We start from the raw sequence: 20,142 nt of genomic DNA on the forward strand, positions 1-20,142 counted from the left end.
CCTGTCTTGGAGACATAACGTTTCCAAATGCATATTTTTAGATACTTGGAATTTAACTCCGTATATATTTGACTTTGTCTGAATCATCAGACCATGCATAATCGATTTCAAACTGAAGCTTGGAGACTCCTTTATCTTCACGTGCTTATTGCCCTTCTCTTTCAACTTCCAAAGCGGTCTCCATCCTGTGGTATAAAGGCACATCTGCAAAACTACACAGGATGACTTAATAAAAGCCGGTGAACAATACAACAGGTCTATGTGCGTTTGTAAAGATGGAAACTTCTCATATAGATACAGTACATTTACGGACATATATTTTACTCTTGCAACCATTTTCACATCGAAAAGGTCGTATAAAGTGAAATAGGAGAGACACTGATTGGGTAGGTAACTAACTACACAATGCGTAAAAATAGGGACTGGAACAACCATCTACCCGTTCAGTCGTGGAGTGGCTTTGGGGCAGGCCCGCAGAGTTGATATCTTAACTTACAAAAAAGGCTATTGTCATTTTTTTGTTATTGCCTGAGCGACGATTCCAAAAGCCAACAGAAAAGCCGGCAAATTTGTCTTACTTCCTATAGCAGACTGGAGAAGGAGGGATTTCCCTCCTGAAAACTTTGGACTTCTTTCCAACGAGGGGGTTGGGGGTTGCACTTGCCCGGTCTCAGATGCATACACTGCTGCCGCGGTTTGTAGAAGGGGGCCATTATTTTATGCATTCCCTTCGTAGCGCAGTCAAGTGGAAAAAAATATTCCTCAACGTTTTAAGCAGTTGAAATGGGAAGGGACGCATACGCGTTATTATCTGGATAAGAGCAAACGTAGCATGATATTCGAAGGAAACCCGTGAAGTAACATGGATTAGTCGTATCATCATTTTTAGAATAGTTTGAGAAATTTTGCTCAATATCCGCTCTTCATCGAATCTTTGGAAATACCCGAGCAGGGACGTCAACAACGGAGCAGTGGTGTAGTAGTTTCTCTGAAGTTTCATTGAAAGGTAGACACGACTACATAACGGAATAGTCTAGGCTACTGTAAACATTTGCTTATATTGTTTGCCATGACTTGTAAAAGTGTATGATTGGATAGGCCATTTGTTGGTCACGCTACCAGAGGTATGTTTGTGTAGAGAGTAAAACAGTAGTCCAAGATACATTTGTAGACATTTCCGTGGAAATAACAGTGATCAGATGATGCTCATGTTTGGACACACCTGTGTCAGCCTACCCTGACACCTTGACTTTGACAGTCTGCAGATGTGTGTGTGTTGTTACCTTTTTATTGGGATTGTACTGGCACTGGAAGGATTGACCATGTTTACTCTTTCTCGCTCTCTCGACAAATTTGATGTACTGTAGCAGTACATTGACACTATGTTACAGCATACAATGTTATATGTTGCCCTGCCCCACGTTTATTCAGTAGTTACCAATACAATACCCCACCCCCTTTATTCATTCCATATGAGCCAGCCATAAATCCTGTAATTGACTACTGCATTTTTGTGTCCTGTGCTCAGTTCTGAGCATTGCCTTCTATAAATACATTGTATGCATTTAATTCTGCATATATTATACTGTAGTTAAGACATAGACATGGGACCATTTAATTTTGCTTGTGGAGGTCCTCAAAAAACTTTCCTACTTCCTCATAACAACAGATGAATGAGCCTTATCAGTGTGAGTGTATTATCAGTCTACATGTATCTTCACTCACGTTCAACCTCTAGCCTTTGTTGTGTGATAATACCATAGAGTAGCTCTGTTTGCCTGTGTGGAGACTCCTGTTAAATTACGTTATCCCCTGTAGGTTCACTTAATATGGACAGATGTCCCTCTGCTCCTCATGAATGTTGTAGGCTAGTAGTAGTCAGGGGGATAGCTGGGCTGGCACACATAATGTCCCAGCTAGGAGAAAGGTTAGTATAGTCAAAGAAAGGACATGTAGACTAAACGTGTTAAATAACTTGTATCGTTATAGACTATAAGTATGCTTTACATCAGGGGTTTCCTTTCAGCTGGTCACTTGGTAGAACATACTATGGGGGAGTCAACGACCAGTCATATTCACCTGAAAACTAATGGGCCAATGGATGCCGAGCTGGGCCATTGGAAGCACTGCCTTCCTGGCTATAACACCAGGGTTCGCATTCATTTCCTATATTCTTTGCTCTTCACTCGCCTGAACGAAGAACGTGTCACGCAATTTACAAAGTTTCAAGTAGACAAAGACTAAGAGATTCGGCTCCGACTTAGGTGTCTGCTAGTGGGGAGAGAGTAGTCGTCCCCCTAGATGTTGCAAGTTTTGGGTCTTTATACATTTTTGTGTTTGCTAAAAGCTAACTTCTTCCTGCTCTGCTTGTGTAGCCAGTGCTTCCTTGCTTGAGTAAGATGGCCAGGTAAGAGTAAGTTCAAAAAGGATAACCAGCTGAGTTTGAACCTCCGACCGTGCCACGGGGCATGTGGTTTCACAATGAAAAAAATTATGATAATCATGAGTGCTGTTCTCTTTACCTGGGTTGGAAACACGCTCAGGAGGCTTTGGCTCGGACCTGTTTGTGTGACCATTGTCTCCAGCTTGGTTAAACTTCCATTGGGCGTTGTGCTGGTATTGAGAAAGAGTGGGGCTGCTGGCAAAGGCTCTTCCCGTGAAGCTACCTCTGCAATGGGGGTGTCGGGAGAGGGCAGCAGTGGTGGTTAGTTGATACGGGTGTTATCCCGGTTTCTCTGGCAATGTTCAGAGTGTGGGGTATACTATCCCTGGTTGGCTCTGGAGGGTTTTCAGAGTGTGAATCGGATGACATCAGTCCGGGGCAGCCTAAAACCCCGGCTTTGGATTCGGCAGGGGAGAGTGAACCATTGGTGGTTAATGTACCGTTGATGGAGCTGTGTCGTAGAGTGGCAGATCACCGAGGGGTGGATGTTGCTGATGTATCATATCAATATGCTGCAGGAGCGGAATAACACCATGGAGATGGGGAAGCCAGTTTCAGAGCTTCTCGACAAAATATGTGCTCCGGCAGATTTTGTGCTGTGTCTGATCCTGCTGTATTATCATGGCTAGGGAGAAAAGTATGGGGGTGAAGCTGGTGGCTCAGCGCCACCTCTGACTGACATTGTCCTGGATTCCTGAGAGGGACAGGCAGTTGTATTTTGATGAGCCAGTTTCTCCAACAATGTTGTTTGGCTCGGCTATGGAGTCCTTACAGGCCCGTTTCGAGGAGAAACCAAAACAGGATGCAGCTCTTCGGGTCCTTTTCCCAGGAAAATCCTTCATGGGGGTGGCTCGGCAGTTCCCAAGGTGTGAAGGAAAGGGTCCAGGCCAAAGACGGGTTGCTCCCGGCATCGAGTTCTGTTTTTGACCATGTTGGTGCTTCTGGACGTCTTGGCACAGACGCCGTGCTGGTTCGAAGGAGAGCGGAGTAGAAAGCAGATTCGTCCGCAGCGCGGGGGAAGAAGCAGTCATCTCGACCCTAGCTGGAGGCCAGGGGAGGTGACGTGTTCTCTGGGCCCTCCTCCCCACGTATTTACTGTGGCAACAGTGCTCCCAAGTGGTTCGGTTAATGTGGGAAAGTTACTGGTTGCCGAAGTGCCTGGCAGCGTGCTCTGTCAGTGGCGGACGTGCACAATTTGCCATGGGGGATGAGGATGGTGACGAAAGGTGTACGGTCTGCAGTTCGCTGTGCGTCCTCCTCCATTTTGTGGCAGCATTATGTCAAGGGTCCCCGAGGTCCTAGCGCCTGCCTTGAGAAAGGACATTGCCTCTCTCCTTCAAAAGCAGGCTATTCGGGTTGTCCCTGTTTCAGGAGTACAGAGCAGTCCCAGCGATTGGTTCGCATCTATAGATCTGAAGTATGCATATTTTCATGTGGCTATACATCCTCTCCACAGCAGTTTCATTTCGAGGGTGTGGCCTACACCTTTTTGGTTCTGCCTTTGAGGTTTTCCCTATTGCCCTGCACCTTTTCTATGGTGATGGAGGCGGCTTTGGCACAGGTGCCAGGGGATCAGAGTATTGGCCTATCTGGACGATTGGCTGGTTGTAGCAGAGTCGAGGGAACAGGTTGAGCTCCACACTGCCACTCTGGTGTTCATAGTGAATCACAAGAAAAGTTGTTTGACTCCGGCTTAGCGCATTCAGTTTCTGGGTCTCGTTCTGGACTCGGTTCCGAATCATGTGTTTTTCCCAAACAGTCGCATTCTGGCTCTGTCTAGCACGGTTTCAGCTGGGGCACTCTGTGGCTTTTCTCTTGTACCTGCGGTTATTGGGTCTGATGGCCTCTATGATAGCTGTGGTGCCTTTGGGACTTGTGCTTGTTTCAGCGCTTGGTGTGCTTGTTTCAGCGCTTGGTGATTGCTACGCGTCTGGACGCATCTCACCACTGCCATTGGTTGCTCGAGGTATCCGCGTCATGCCTAAGGGCGTTGACTCCTTGGAGGGACCCGAGACTGCTGTTGCTGGGTATTCACATGGGCCGGGTAGTGTCCCGCAGGGTGATCATGACAGACATAACCTTACTGGGATTGGGAGTGCTATGTGTGGGTTATTTGGAAAGAGGGATTAGGTCAACAGCGCTGATGTTGGAGGACCAGCATGTGTTGGTAAGGTCCGACAACAGGACAGCGGTAGTGTACATCAACAGGCAGGGGGGCCGGGGTCTCTCTCTCTCCTAAACCTGTCCCATGATCTGCTCGTATGCATTTCCCGTCGCCAGGTTGATGTATCTTCCCAGATCTCTCAACGTGGGTGCGGATCTACTTTCTAGAGGGGTCCTATCTCTACTGAGTGGAGACTGCACCCCTCGGTGGTTGCCCAAATATGGGACCGGTTCGGCAGGGCTGATGTAGCTCTTTGCACATCGCATGAAATGTGAATTGTCGTCTCTTCTTCTCAATGAAGGATCTGGGCTCTCCGTTGGGAATGGATTCTTTGGTGTATCAGTGACATCCTGCTCTATGTGTTTCCTTCAGTGGACCTGATTCAGGCCACCGTGGAGAGGGTTTGTCAGAAGGATCTGTTGATCTGAACCCTGGTTCCCAGAAATCATCCACCTGTTGGGCGGGGACCCGTGGAGGGTTCCGTGTCGTTGGGATCTATTTTCCCAGGCACACAGGAGAGTTTTTCACCCACAACTGCAGATATGGGATCTGTGAGTTTGGCCCCTGAAAGGTTGCATTTGACGGTCAGGAGTTTACCTTCGAACATGATTACGACCATAGTCGGCGGGTTGTATACATATAAGGGGTGCGCATTTGAGGGTTGGTGTCAGGTTCAAGGAGTTTCTCCTTTTCAGAGCTCTTTGGTGGACATTTTGATGTTCTTGCAAGAGCGTTTTGAGCAGGGCCTTTCTTTTTCCACATTGAAGGTTTATATGGCAGCCATCTCGCCGTGTCATGTAGAGATTGACAGCTCTACCCTGGGGTCTCATCCTCTGGTGATGCGGTTTCTGAATGACGTGCATTGGCTCAGACCAGTGTCTAAGCCTATGGCACCGATCTGGGACCTGACGTTGATCCTGGACGCTCTTTGTGAGCCTCGATTTGAGCCTCTGCTGTGCACATTATGCACGTATATGGATTGGTCCATGGATATCCGCGTTTGTGTACAGCTTTTTGTTTGTTAGCTAATCCAGCTCGGGGTAGGGTGCTTTTTTAAGCAGTGTCTGGCATATGACTGCAACGGACAAGGGTTGCCTAGCGGTGTGCATACTCACTCCACTAAGGGTGTGGTGGCTTCTTGGGCACTGTTCAGGGGCATGACGATTTGTGTTATCTGTACTGCTGCGATTTGGGGTTCCCCACATACATTTGTGAGGTATTATCGCTTGGATGTTACTGCTACCAGTTTGGCTCATAGTGTTATTTTGGCTGGGTCCTGGAGTGGGTGTTAGGCAGTGCGCAGGTTGCGCATTTATCCGGGTAACCACAATTTCCTGTGGGTTTGAGCCTTGGGCTGCCATGGCAGCGCACAAGTACACAGTTTCCTGGTTACTGCAGGTTTCCTGTGGTTTTTAGCCTCAGGATGCCGTGGTTCATCGACTCTGGTCGATTCTATGTAGCACGTGTGCTGTTGTTTTGGACTTGCGGTTCCTTTTAAGACTTCTGACATTCAAAGCTTGCAAGGTAAGTATTGTTCTTGGAACAGTGGGGTCTATGGTCTTGGGCTGCAGTGGCAGTGTGTCAGTGCGCATAGCCAAGTTGCAGCAGGTTCTGGTTCCCTATATGGGGCTCTGACAGTTCAGGCTTCTCGAGTAAGTATTAGGGAAAAAGGTATCTTTCTGTAACCCCTTTTTGGAGCAGGGGGTTTGGGCTCGCTGAAGAGCTGTACTGAATTGAGGAAATTAATGCGAGCCCCGGTATTATAGCCAAGAAGGCAGGGCTTCCGAGAGTGGTCTTGGCATCCATTGGGCGTGATTTCATTTCTTCAGGTGATTGGTATGATTTGTCGCTGACTCCCCCATAGTATGTTATACCTCGTTCCCTCCTCCAGGGAACAGTAGATATATTCATAAATGGTCACGTTCGTCATAAGGAGTAGACCAAGATGCAGCGTGGTATGTTTCCATCCTTTATTATGGAATAGAAAACTTCAAAGGACAAAACAACAAAAACGAACAAACGAAACCTGAAGCTATAAATAATGCTCACAGGCAACTTAACATAGACAAGATCCCACAAAGCACAATGGGCAAATGGCTACCTAAATATGATCCCCAATCAGAGACAACGATAAACAGCTGCCTCTGATTGGGAACCATACTAGGCCAACATAGAAATATAATTCACCTAGATAACCCACCCTTAAATCACACCCCGACCTAACCAACATAGAGAATAAAAGCTCTCTATGGTCAGGGCGTGACAATAACTGTACGTTTGTAAACATTTTGGGCCAGGGACCGTTTTTGTGATAAAAGATTCATCAGGGACCCCCTCATAATCAGAACACAACTCTAGTGCGATACATATAGTCTACAATGAGTTTTACTATGACATCTGCAGTGCATGACTGGATGAACCAAGTCTGTGCAGTTTTAAAGCTTAAATTACAGTGCATTTATGTAATCGTTTTGAGTTAAAAAACTGATATGTGGAGTACTGTGGATACCAATATCCCTGTGAGCCTCCCAAGCCCATGTTGCCCAGGGTTAAGAACATTAATTGTCATTCTAAGCTAAATATGAGCTGTAGTTGTTGTTTCCCCATTAAAGGGAAGTTGTGGATTGTTCTGTTTAGTGCACTCTTGATTACACACTAGTTACAGTCTAACAAATGTACCCTTATTTTCTTATGGAATGATCTCATCCTTACGGGATGTTGACGGAAGTGGATTTATTTCATTCATTTTTATCTTATATCAAATTCAATGATACTAGGCCTACACCTACCCAATTCATACCTAACCCATTGAAATATAGTCATATTACATCAAAGATGCCAGCCAACCAGAGTCCATATCCGTTAAAAGTGTTTGTTTGTTAAGATACATTCCAGAGGGAATGCCATGGTTATTCTCTTTAACCAGAGGGCCAGTACAGGGATTTGTTTCTTGCCGTTTGACAGGATTCCAAGAAATGCTCAAATGACAAAGAACAATGACCTGCTCTGGTCTCTTGTCTGGTCTCAGTGTGTGTTTGGATCTGAACCAGTGTTGATTATCCCTCCCGTGTCCTGTCCCCTTCCTTTCTCTGTATGGTGGCCCTGCCCGGACCAATAGGGAGCCTGGGGCCTTTGTTGAGTCGTATAGGTGCTGGTAAGTGTCTGCCAAAGCAGTGCCTAGCACCATTGACTCACAGCACTGGAATGTCTGACTGTTCCACTCACTCCCTTTCTCTCTGTCTAACTCTTTCCGCCTCCTCTCTCTCTCGTTCTCTCTGTAGTGCTGTCTCTCTATGTAATTGCTTGCCCCCTCAGCCCCCCCTTCTATCTCCATACTCCTTAGTCACTTCCTATCAATCTGAGTCCCTCATACTCCCCCCCCCCCCCCCCCCGCGCGCTTCCGTGGAGGAGGCCCAAAGTCCCGTCTGCTTACTCAGCCTAGGAATAACCCAAATGGTTCTTGTTTTCCTCTGAGCTCACATGATGTACACAATGGATGCAGATTATCCACAATCTTCTTAATAATATCACTACACTCATTAATTAATGAAAATGCAACTTCAGTGAATTACTAACACCCTCTGAGCCACAGTGCTCCCTCTCTCTCACACCCACACACACACACAGAAAGACACACACTCACACACACATATACACACACACACACACACACACACACACACATATACACACACACAACCTGTTGAAATCAACTGGATGACCCACCAGCCCCCAGCAGGAATGAGAAGAAGTGCTCTTCATTCCTACTCCCCGATGGGTAGTGTGATACTGTAATCGTTTAGGAGGGACATGAACTGTGGGCCTATTAAAAGAGCCATTGCATACCTTGGTGCTGGGAGTGTGGGAGGCTGGGTAACCCAATGCATGTGACTGGGGCCAGGGCAATGTACCTGCTAACACCAGGGAGGGAACAGACCGCCACTACCACTCTGGAATGTGTCACAGTGTGGGAGACGGACTCCTGGAACTCATGGGAGGTAGGGGTGAGGGGGATAATGCAAAAGGCATGGCCAGACACACACACACAAATAGACACATACACACTTGCACACTCACTCATTTACACAAATACACACACATACACCACAGACCATTCATTCACTAGGTCCCCAGGCGGACGTGTCACTCTCAGTACAGTATCAGTGTTGTGGGACGAAACCGTCCCAGCACTTCCCTGCTCTGATACCCTGGTCCTGCTCCACTTCCAGATGGAGTTTGTTTTGGACACATGAACATTTCCTGTCAAGGACCCGATCACATTCCCATTGCTGTCATGGGATGATCTCACTCACTCCTGAATCCAGATGAAGTTCTAATCAAAAGCACGTTTTCCAGCGATTATAGTCATATAATGTGTGATGTATGTCAGTGGTAGTTTCATTGTCTACTGGGACAGAGTAGGACAGAGCATTGAGTCTGAGTCATTCCCTCTGCTGTCAGTCTTGTGATTGATCGTTGTATTGTAAATCTGCCATTATAGGACCAGAGAGATGGGGGGGTTGATATTCTTTACACTGCTGCTCCAGAAACATGCCAGGGAAAGGGTTGAGGCGAGGGGGTAAATAAAGGGGAGGGGTGAGAGGGAGATGGGGGCAAGGTGACGGAGACAGGGGTGAAGTGAGGGGGAAAGGGGGTGAAGGAAGAGATGTGAGGGGGGATTGTCCCTGCCATAACTCAGTAGAGGAAGGCCAAATCAATCCACAGCCAGAGTGACAGAGATGCAGAGGGTTCTCATCTCTGCAGCACATGCTTCCCATTAAGACTGTGTGTGTGTGTGTGTGGCGCACATGTGGTAAGGGGTTTAGGAAGTTGTATATGCGCGGATGAGGGGGTTTGCTGTGTTTCCGAAAGTTGGGCCTGTATCAGGAACATTTGTGTGTGTTGCGGAGAGAATGAAACCACATTACAGAGATTGTGATTGAGTTTGGAAAAGAGAGCAATAGAAGGAATGAAAGGGCTCCAGAGAGAGGAAGCATGTCAGCTTTGTCAAAATGGCTGCTGCCGGGTTTGGTCCGTTTATGATGACTTTTTCTCATTTAAGGAGAGGGCCAAAAGTCTTCAAACAGTCAGATACAATCACTTTCCCTCTGTTAGCTCCCCAAACTCTCCCTGACCAACCAGAACTGGAGATTTGAGTCATTAAAATGAAGAGTTATTGAATTCCTTCTCTCCCCAACAAAGGACTTTCAGAGAAACAGTAAACTGATATGCCTCTGATATGTAGGTCAAACTGAATTAGGGGAATACTCTGGCACAGGGCTGCTGTTTTTGAAATGCAAAGTGAAGGGCTCTGATTGACAGATTGAGGTATTGTGACAGAGAGCTGGTCGGACGCCCATCTCTATCCAAACAATGGCCGCCTTATTATTCCAAGAGTATCCTCACTGGAGCGAAGTAATGTGACCCTGTGGAGACTCTGCTCTCTCTCCTTTTCTCTTTCCACCCACTTCTACCTCGTTCTCTTTATTTTTGCTGCCTTTTCAACCAGCCCTTCCTATGTTTAATGGAACATGATCCAGCTCCTCATATTAAACATGGCAACGGCCAGCCATGGAGTGAGGGATGTGGAGAAAATCGAAGGGGATATGCAAAGAGGTAAAGGGAGAGAGCGAGAAATATCGTACAGGTTGTATGTGTGTGTGTGTCAGAATTTCTTGACCTGGTTCTGTCTTCCCCAGTTGTGCTGCTGTGGGAGAATCTCCCAGTCCAGACCCCAGAGTAATGGACACCAAGGGAAAGTGGGCTTCATGCTCTATCCCGCCACAGAGGGAGGGAGGGAGATGGGTGGCTTTTCTAGATTGGAATGTTGCATTTCCTGCTTGGTTCCTGCCATGTGTTTCTCAGTTTTCCCCCGATCTATCTCTTTCTCTTGCTCTCGGTCTTCCCCTCTTTCTCTCTCTCCCTTCTTCTCGCGCTCTTGCTCTGCACCACATTCCCCCCTTCTCTTCCCCTTCCTCTTTTTCACTCCTCTCATGCCTTTCTTGTGACCTTCCCTACATATTTCTCTCCTCTATTCTAGCCCGCTCTTCTCCCTCTCCCCTCTCCCTCCCTCCCTGTTCCTCTCCCTTCCCTCTTCTCTTTCCCATAACAATATTGTCAGTGTTATCTTGTCCTACAATAAGTTGACAGAAAAGCTGAACGTGGAAGAGCTCTCTGGAGTTCATTAAACCACTGGACACTTTCCACTAATGTTCCGCTGTTATGTAAGCACTGCCCGAGAAAGATGACCGTGTGTGTGTTTTGTGTGCATGTGTGTGAAGAGGGCCAGAACACTTTAGCTAAAGGGTTGTTTGGGGTCAGTTGCCTGGTCTCTCTCCTCCTGTGTGTGTGTGTGTGTGTGTGCGTGCGTGCGTGCGTCAGGAGTTGGTTGCCATATTGGGATTAAAACCCACACATTCCCTGGAATGTTGTTCACCAGCTCCTTTTCTCACCTCTCCTCTCCTACCCTCTCTGTTCTTCAGTATGTGACTGTTGTTGCCTCGGGCTAAGTATGCTACTATGCTGTGTTTGTTAGTGTACAGTTGACAGAAAACAGATACAGAACAATGACAGTCAACACCTTCAGGCCCATTTCTCTACGAAGGTAGAGTCAACTGGTTGGACCTGAACCAGAGGGGAACTTAGACACTGTTATCTGCCGTCTACAGTTACAGTTGAAGTCGGGAGTTTACATACACCTTATAGGCTGACCACACCGCTCGCGTCGCAAAATAAATGTAGAAATCCATGTTATTCAATTATTGCACCCACACTGCTCGCACGTGCCAACAAGTGTCTGCGTTGCCAAGGGCTAAAATAGAAATCGGTTCTATTTCTAACGCAGATCGCGCTGCAAGTCCTGCCTCTCCCATCTCCTCATTGGTTTGTAGAAGCAGGTACCCACGTGCCATCTCCTCATTGGTTATACCCACGTGGGTGACTGAAGACGAACGAGGTCAGTGGCGGTAATGCACCTAATTTATGAAAGTTGCTAATCGCAATAGAAGAAAAAGCCTGGAAGGAAGAGAGATGACTAGAAACGATTCGGTTGACCGTTTTATGTGTGGATTAATTGTCGGAGTAGAGGACCTTGTGCATTTCAGGTAAAACAACAACTCAATGTTTATATCCCAGGACAAATTAGCTAGCAACAGCAACCTAGCTAAATGGGACAAATTAGCTAGCAAGTGCAAGCTAGCTAGCTAAATTGCCATACATGTTTAATGCTTTTCGACCTGTCCCCAAATTAATGTAATTGGTTCAGAGTTTGTTTTGATATTTTAACCTGCGTGTCGTGATCGCGTTTGGTGTGGGGGGACAAAATAAATGTATGCACGATGGCGCACGTGCGCAGCCGGTTTGGGTTCCGTGTTAGCCAAATACATTTAAACTCAGTTTTTCACAATTCCTGACATTTAATCTTAGTAAGAATTCCCTGTCTTAGGTCAGTTAGGATCACCACTTTATTTTAAGAATGTGAAATGTCAGAATAATAGTAGAGAGAATGGTTTATTTCAGCTTTTATTTATTTCATCACATTCCCAGTGGGTCAGAAGTTTACATACACTCAATTAGCATTTGGTAGCATTGCCTTTAAATTGTTGAACTTGGGTCAAACGTTTCAGGTAGCTTCCCACAATAAGTTAGTGGGAAGTTAAGTTAATAAGTTAACTGAGTCAGGTTTGTAGGCCTCCTTGCTCGCACACGCTTTTTCAGTTCTGCCCACAAATTTTCTATAGGATTGAGGTCAGGGCTTTGTGATGGCCACTCCAATACCTTGACTTTGTTGTCCTTAAGCCATTTTGCCACAACTTTTGAAGTATGCTTGGGGTCATTGTCCATTTGGAAGACCCATTTGCAACCAAGCTTTAACTTCCTGACTGATGTCTTGAGATGTTGCTTCAATATATCCACATAATTGTCCTTCCTCATGAAGCCATCTATTTTGTGAAGTGCACTAGTCTCTCCTGCAGCAAAGCACCCCCACAACATGATGCTGCCACCTCCGTGCTTCACGGTTGGGATGGTGTTCTTTGGCTTGCAAGCCTCCCCCTTTTCCTTCCAAACATAACGATGGTCATTATGGCCAAACAGTTCTATATTTGTTTCATCAGACCAGAGGACATTTCTCCAAAAAGTACGACCTTTGTCCCCATGTGCAGTTGCAAACCGTAGTCTGTCTTTTTTATGGCGGTTTTGGAGCAGTGGCTTCTTCCTTGCTGAGTGGCCTTTCAGGTTATGTCGATATAGGACTCGTTTTACTGTGGTCCCATGGTGTTTATACTTGCATACTATTGTTTGTACAGATGAACGTGGTACCTTCAGGCGTTTGGAAATTGCTCCCAGGAATGAACCAGACTTGTGGAGGTCAACAATTTTTTCTCTGAGGTCTTGGCTAATTTCTTTAGATTTTCCCATGATGTCAAGCAAAGAGGCACTGCGTTTGAAGATAGACCTTGAAATATATCTACATGTACACCTCCAATTGTCTCAAATTATGTCAATTAGCCTATCAGAAGCTTCTAAAGATATGACATCATTTTCTGGAATTTCCCAAGCTGTTTAAAGGCACAGTCATCTTAGTGTATGTAAACTTCTGACCCACTGGAATTGTGATACAGTGAATTGTAAGTGAAATAATCTGTCTGTAAACAATTGTTGGAAAATGACTTGTGTCATGCACAAAGTAGATGTCCTAACCGACTTGCCAAAACTATCGTTTGTTAACAAGAAATTTGTGGAGTGGTTGAAAAACAAGTTTTAATGACTTCAACCTAAGTGTTTGTAAACTTCCGACTTCAACTGTACATGTGTATATGGAGCCGTGTGGGAGTTCCCTCTGAGAAAAAGTGACTGGGACTCTTATGAGACTCAGGGGAGTGACGGGTTAAGTGTTTGCGTACCATCCTGGTCTCCCAGCCCGCAACTCTGGGCAGAGCTGGGTTTAAAAACTTTTGAAATGATTTTCAAATACATTGGCTGCTTGATTGAGCTTTTGTTGCAGTGAAACCAGTGGAAGACTCTGCTTGCATGGCAGTCCAGGCAGGCTAAATCAAACGCTAGAAGTATTTGAAAGAGTTCAAATAGTATTTGAACCTAATCTTAATCTAACCTACTGCCCTTATTCATGGTTCCCCTGGGGAAAACATAGTGTGTGTGTGGTGTATTTAGTGGTGGGTGATGGGTTCTCAGGACCCCGTAAGTAACCTGTAGTATCACCCTCCAGGGAAAATGTGTGTGTGTGTGTGTGTGTGTGTGTCCGTGGTGGGGAATGTGTGTCCGGGGTGGAGTGTATTATGTGCTCCCAGGACCCCTGTGTGTGTATAAGGAAAAATGTATGCGTGTGTGTGTGGTGCTCTCAGGACCCAGTGTGTATATCCTGCAGTATGTCTCCTGAGGGGAAAAAGGTCTGAACGTCAACCTTCTCCTGTCTGTCTGTCTGTCTGTCTGTCTGTCTGTCTGTCTGTCTGTCTGTCTGTCTGTCTGTCTGTCTGTCTGTCTGTCTGTCTGTCTCTACCCATCTATCCCACTCTTAATGTCTTGATCTTCCTTGCTTTCCTGTGGAAGTCCCCCCCCCCCCCCTTCTGCTGTTAACCCCGCTCTGGTGTTTCAGAAGAATAAACAGGCCGTGTGCGGGGGCGCTGGGAAACTTGCACATGGAAGGCAAATATTTACATAAGACAGTGCAACCTCTGGCTCCATTAAAAATATGAAAGAGCAGCTCATAATAGATATAGCTAGCTACTACTGTATATCATCGCATCTCAAAGCTCCTGGTTAATTGCTGGCTGAAGCTGGGAGCAGAGTTTGAAACAGTCTCTCTACACAGATCTGGCAAGGCCTCACTCACTCAGATGAGAGAAAGGTAACTGCCAAAATAATGGAAAACTGAGTAAACGAGGGATACACTGAACAAAAGTACACTGAACAAAAATACAAACGCAACATGTAAAGTGTTGGTCCCATGTTTCATGAGCTGAAATTAAAGATCCCAGAAATGTTCCATACGCTCAAATTTTGTGTACAAATTAGTTTACACCGCTGTTAGTATTTCTCCTTTGCCAAGATAATCCATCCATCTGAAAGGTGTGGCAAATCAAGAAGCTGATTAAACAGCATAATCATTACACAGGTCCACCTTGTGCTGGGGACAATAAAAGGCCACTCTAAAATGTGCAGTTTTGTCACACAACACAATGCCACAGATGTCTCAAGTTTTGAGGGAGCGTGCATTTGGCATGCTGACTGCAGGAATGTCCACCAGAGCGGTTACCAGAGAATTAAATGTTAATTTCTCTACCAACGTCATTTTAGAGAATTTGGTATTACATCCAACCGGCCTCACCACCACAGACCATGTGTATGGCTGTTTGCTGATGGCAACGGTTTACCTCCTAGTGGCGGTGGGGTTATGGTATGGACAAGCATAAGCACATGAACACAATTGCATTTTATCGATGACAATTTCAATGCACAGAGATGAGATCCTGAGGCTCATTGTCGTGCCATTCATCCGCCACTATCACCTCATGTTTCAGTATGATAATGCACGGCCCCATGCCGCAAGGATCTATACACAGTTCCTGGAAGCTGAAAATATCCCAGTTCTTCCATGGCCTGCATACTCATCAGACATGTCACCCATTGAGCATGTTTGGGATGCTCTGGATTGACGTGTACGACAGCGTGTTCCAGTTCCCGGCAATATCCAGCAACTTTGCACAGCCATTGAAGAGGATTGGGACAACATTCCACAGGCCACAATCAACAACCTGATCAACTCTATGCGAACGAGATGTGTTGTGCTGCATGAAGCAAATGGTGGTCACACCAGATACTGACTGGTTTTCTGATCCACGCCCCTAACTTTTTTTTAAGGTATCTGTGACCAACGGATGCATATCTGTATTCATGTGAAATCCATAGATTAGGTTCTAATGAATGTATTTCAATTGACTGATTTCCTTATATGAACTGTAACTCAGTAGAATATTTAAAATTGTTGCATGTTGCGTTTATAATTTTGTTCAGTATATATTGAAAGCAGGTGCTTCCACACAGGTGTGGTTCCTGAGTTAATTAAGCAATTAACGTCCCATCATGCTTAGGGTCATGTATAAAAATGCTGGGCAGGCCATTATTTTGGCCTTTATTTAGGCTGCCATGACTATGCCCCCATAGGATGACAATTCCCCCATCCAAAGGTCATCAGTGGTCACAGAATGGTTTGATGAGCATGAAAACGATGTAACCATATGACATGGCTGTCTCAGTCACCAGATCTTAACACAATTGAACACTTATGGGAGATTCTGGATCGGCACCAGAGACATCTTTTTCCACCACCATCAGCAAAACACCAAATTATGGAATTTCTCGTGGAAGAATGGTGTCGTGTTGCTCCAATAGAGTTCCAGACACTTGTAGAATCTATGTCAAGGTGCATTGAAGCTGTTCTGGCTCGTGGTGGCCCAATGCCCTATTAAGACACTTTATGTTGGTGTTTCTTTTATTTTGGCAGTTACCTGTATGTTTCACTGAGGTGACACTGGTCATAAGCCTTTACGACTGAGAACATGGCTGGCTACCTATGAATGATGCCATTTTAATTAAATTGATCTCTCAGAGAGAGGGAGGGAGGGAGTTATGTTGTCTTGCTATATTACTTTCTCTTTCTCTCTTACACTCAAACCCACTCACTCTCTTTTTCTCTCTATTTCACACTCAAACTCTATTTTTGTGTCTGTCTCCCTCTCTTCCCTCTCCCTTTATGGTTTTTGTAGAGAGACTGACTAACTCCAGCACAGCTTTTCCAGCCCTTCCAACTTTGTGGGCCTGTCTGCCCCTGACTCACTGATCTAGGACCAACGGGAACCTGAACCTGTGTGCGCAGGCCCTCTCTAAAGAGGAAGTGTGTGGTGAAGCAGCAGGTGGCTGGGCGGGCTAATGGTAAACGGTGTAAAGGAGCAGTTACGCCAGCACTCAGGTATGAGGGTGTGACGAGATCCTGGAGGGCCTACAGATTCACCTGTCCTCCCGGTCGCAGCCCCACCTGCTGGAATGAGGGGGAGGGAGGGAGGGAAGGAGGGGGAGAGAGAGAGAGGTGTGCCTTGGTAGCTCTTGCAGAACGAAGGTACAAGCTGAGAGCAGTGTGTAACTGCTTTACTGAGCTGCTCTGTGGGAAAATTGGATTGAATAAAGCAGGCTGGATCTCTTGGCATTCTTTTGGTTCTGTGGAATATCTCATGATATTTCATTGTAGCCTACTGCTCCCTTGGTATGTGATCCTTTTTAATACTTTGTGTGAAGTTGCAGTTGAGATACATCATGGCAGTGGTATTTCAAACAAGGTGGATGGATGTGAGCAATGAAATTGAATGTTACTGCTCAAATCCTGATAGTGGAATTTCAAACCGTGTGAGTGTTGAGGTGAATGTCATAGCTGCGCTCTGTAGGTACTGCTGAGACCCAGGCTAGCTCAGGTATGCTGGCTGACATAATCCACATACCCACACAAGCACGCACACACACATACACACACACAGAGGTCAAAGCCACTGGGACGACTTACAGGGAGACCTATCTGAGGAGGGACCGGAATGCCAGATTCCCCGAATGCACTGTGGCCAGCTCTGGCTACAGAATAAACTGTTTATCTGAAACAGTCAAGGAACTTACAATTTGAGCATCAGCAAACGGGGGGAGACGGGTGAGGAGGGGAGGGAGTATGACGGGACCATCTGGAAGTCATTTTTCAGAGGGGAGGGTGATTAGTCCTTGTTGTGATACTGATTGTCTTACTCATACCGTCCTATCAAGAGTGTGATTGTGTGTCTACATTTGTTTTCACGTGAATGTACATTACCAGTCAAAAGTTTGGACACTCCTACTCATTCAATGTTTTTTCTTTATTTTTACTATTTTCTACATTGTAGAATAATAGTGAAGACATCAAAACTATGAAATAACACATATGAAATCATGTAGTAACCAAAAAAGTGTTAGATAGCCCTTTATGGTAAAAGACCATATTAGTCCATATTATAGCAAGAACATCTTAAATAAGCAAAGAGAAATGACAGTCCATCATTACTTTAAGACATGAAGGTCAGTTAATCCTGAAAATTTCATAGAACTTTGAAAGTTTCTTCAAGTGCAGTTGCAAAAACCATCAAGCGCTATGATGAAACTGGCTCTCATGAGGACCGCCACAGGAAAGGAAGGCCCAGAGTTACCTCTGCTGCAGAGGATAAGTTCATTAGAGTTACCAGCCTCAGAAATTGCAGCCTAAAGAAATGCTTCACAGAGTTCAAGTAACAGACACATCTCAACATTAACTGTTCAGAGACCTTCATGGTTGAATTGCTGCAAAGAAACCACTAGTAAAGGACACCAATAAGAATAAGAGACTTGCTTTGGCCAAGAAACACGAGCAATGGACATTAGATGGGTGGAAATGTGTCCTTTGGTCTGATGAGTCCAAATTTGAGATTTTTGGTTCCAACCGCTGTATCTTTGTGAGACGCAGAGTAGGTGAACGGATGATCACTGTATGTGTGGTTCCCACCAAGAAGCATGGAGGAGGAGGTGTGATGGTGTGGGGGTGCTTTCCTGGTAACACTGTCTGTGATTTATTTAGAGTTTAAGGCACACTTAACCATCATGGCTACCACAGCATTCTGCAGCGATACGCAATCCCATCTGGTTTGAGCTTAGTGGGACTATCATTTGTTTTTCAACGGGACAATGACCCAACACACCTCCAGTCTGTAAGGGCTATTTAACCAAGAAGGAGAGTGATGGAGTGCTGCATCAGATGACCTGTCCTCCACAATCCCCCGACTTTAACCCAATTGAAATGGTTTGGGGTGAGTTGAACTGCAGTGAAGGAAAAGCAGCCAACAAGTGCTCAGCATATGTGGGACCTCCTTCAAGACTGTGGGAAAAGCATTCCAGGTGAAGCTGGTTGAGAGAATGCCAAGAGTGTGCAAAGGGTGGCTACTATGAAGAATCTAAAATATATTTTGATTTGTTTAACACTTTTTTGGTTACTACATGATTCCATATGTGGTATTTCATAGTTTTGATGTTTTCACTATTATTCAACAGAAACGAACTTGAATGAGTTGGTATGTCCAAACTTTTGACTGGTACTGTATGTGTTTTTGTAAGTGTATGTACTGTACGTGTCTTCGTGGGGGTGTGTGTTTTGAGAATCCAAATCTGGCTTTATCAGTTCTGATTGCTCTCGCTGTGTTAGAGGAAAGGCGGTGTGCGTGTCTGTGTCTCTGTGTGTGTGCGCGTGCGCGTGTGCGTGTGTGCGCGTGTATGTGCATGTGTGTGCGCTGTATGGCTACCGAAATGGATTCTACTATCCCCTATTCTATTCTACTATAGATTTCACCCACTTCCAAACGTCTTTTGACAGAGAGTGAAGAACATTTAATCTGACATTCTCTTTCAAAGTTGTTGTTCCAAGCACTTGAACTCTTGTTTTAGCTGTAACTGCTTCTCTTTGGCTGAGTCTGCCGACTCCAAACTGGGTTTCACAATAACACCAATGTTCGGTAACGTCGCCAGGAAAGATTGTGTCCAGAAAATCACCTCTGGTTCACACAGAGATGGGAGTTGTCTTGTTTTGTCAAGAGCAGCTCAGCTCTCCATTTTCTCTCTGTTCTGATTGAACCCTGCACATCCTCACATCCTGTGTTTGATTCCAACGAAAGGCCGACCCACACACACGCACACAAGTGTGCACACACACACTGAAAACAAACACACACACACACAAACACAACACCGAACATACACACCCCTACTTCCCATAACCTGCCCAGACATTCACACAGCTGAATGGTGCAAGGCTCACTCTGGCCCTCGCTCTCTGCTCACGGCCGAACCAGAAGAGGAAAAGACTTCACTGAAAGTGTCCCCTATTTTACATTCCCAAAATCCCCGCCCCTCCTCTTCCCCTGTGCGTCTCCTGCGGCCGTGCATACCGGACCCCACCCCTATTGTTGAGGTTGGTTGGTTGAGAGTGGCTCTTCCTGTTGCAGAGTGGTTGGGGCTAAGTGACGTGGACCAGCGCCTCTATGCATTGGAGCACCTGGAGGAACTGGTGACGCTACAGGACCAGGAGGAGACCCCCACCGTACCCCTTGGAGACACCCATCTCGGTACCTGTCCCCCCCCCCCCCCCCCAACAGCGGCAGCACCATGAGCAGCAGAGCCTAGTCAGAGCGGTGCCGGAGGAGCGCGGTGAGAACAGCCACACAGGTAGGTGACCATGGGGAGGGAGTCGGATACATATAGGGAGGGGAAAGGGGGATACCTAGTCAGTTGTGCAACTGAATGCATTCAACTGAAATGTGTCTTCTGCATTTAGATTGCAGGGGTTATGAAATCACAGAGGTGGGGGGTAGAGGAAAAGTTAATGAGCAGATTTTAAACAAGCCAGTACAGTATGACTGAGTTTTGATTTCAAGCAACCTAACAATTCTGCTGGCACAGTAGTAGTTTTACCACTTATTGAATT

General features: G+C 45.9%; 1 protein-coding gene across 5 annotated transcripts in view; it reads left to right on the top strand.

Moving 5' to 3' along the window:
* The first annotated feature begins 629 nt into the window (after nucleotides 1-629).
* LOC139538061 (angiomotin-like) overlaps nucleotides 630-20,142 on the top strand; it is a 54,755-nt gene continuing 35,242 nt past the window's right edge. For 2 of the 5 annotated variants that reach the window (XM_071340011.1, XM_071340010.1), the window contains exons 1-2: nucleotides 631-1,006; nucleotides 19,664-19,883. The gene's annotated coding sequence lies outside the window, so the exon portion shown is untranslated. Of the gene's footprint in view, nucleotides 1,007-7,725; nucleotides 7,762-16,694; nucleotides 16,885-19,663; nucleotides 19,884-20,142 lie in introns of those variants that run through there. The other 3 variants (XM_071340008.1, XM_071340007.1, XM_071340009.1) reach the window with 3 other exon arrangements.

This window comes from Salvelinus alpinus, chromosome 13 (genome assembly GCF_045679555.1).
Source record: "Salvelinus alpinus chromosome 13, SLU_Salpinus.1, whole genome shotgun sequence".
Taxonomy (NCBI): domain Eukaryota; kingdom Metazoa; phylum Chordata; class Actinopteri; order Salmoniformes; family Salmonidae; genus Salvelinus; species Salvelinus alpinus.